The following is a 767-nucleotide window of genomic DNA, read 5'->3' on the forward strand; positions in this document are numbered from 1 at the left end:
TTGGGGTCACCGCTGTAGACGGTACCCCCTGCCTGCGCCTCCGTTGGCCAGTGGAGCCGAAGGGAGCGCCGACTGGCCTGCAGTCAGGAACCCAGGCCCCGTGCCTTCGGACAGAAGAGCCAGGGGAAGTCCCTGCTCACCCCAGCCTCTCTGATGTTTTAACGGCCTTTCATCTCGTTTGTGCCAGCTACAATTGTTGTGAGCACCTGCTGGCGGGGAACCAGCTGGAGGAAACGCATTTGAGGCCAGGTTTGGGCCTGGCAAGTGTGCTACTCCAGGGAAATGAAGGGAAAAAATGGGGGGAGAAGATAGAGCCAGAGGTGATGGCTTTTGGGGGAAGCAGCTCACTGCCAACCTGCTCTGTCGCCAGCCGGACAGACCGAGAGCTTAAGGCTGACATCAGGTAGGACGGACGTGAAGGGGAGAGAGGCAGGTGCAGGCCATCGAAGCAACAGGCTGCCCGCTCCTGCCGCACTGAGCAGAACGTAGAACGTACACGTGCCCGTTGGATTTTAGCGCTGTTACGCCCAGAAGCTGTTTAACAGCAGACCCGTCAGAACCCGGCTGGGCTCTGCTCCTGTTCGTCCCTGTACGCCTGCCACGGGCACAGGCTGGGCATGCTGCACCTGGGTTGCACCCGCGTGAGGGCCCAAACCAACCGCGCGTCAGCGTGAAGTCCCCGGCCCCCAGTTGCCTTACCTCTTCCCCAGCTGGCTCGGTCACGTTCCGCAGCGGTCTCATCTCGGGCGCGCCATCTCCCCGCCGGC

General features: G+C 62.2%; 1 protein-coding gene across 1 annotated transcript in view; it reads left to right on the top strand.

Moving 5' to 3' along the window:
- The window catches only part of CCNI (cyclin I), a 15,170-nt gene that overhangs the window by 8,815 nt on the left and 5,588 nt on the right, over positions 1-767 (top strand). The window lies entirely within an intron of this gene.

Source organism: Eurypyga helias, unplaced genomic scaffold (genome assembly GCF_000690775.1).
Source record: "Eurypyga helias isolate BGI_N326 unplaced genomic scaffold, ASM69077v1 scaffold21627, whole genome shotgun sequence".
NCBI classification, from domain to species: domain Eukaryota; kingdom Metazoa; phylum Chordata; class Aves; order Eurypygiformes; family Eurypygidae; genus Eurypyga; species Eurypyga helias.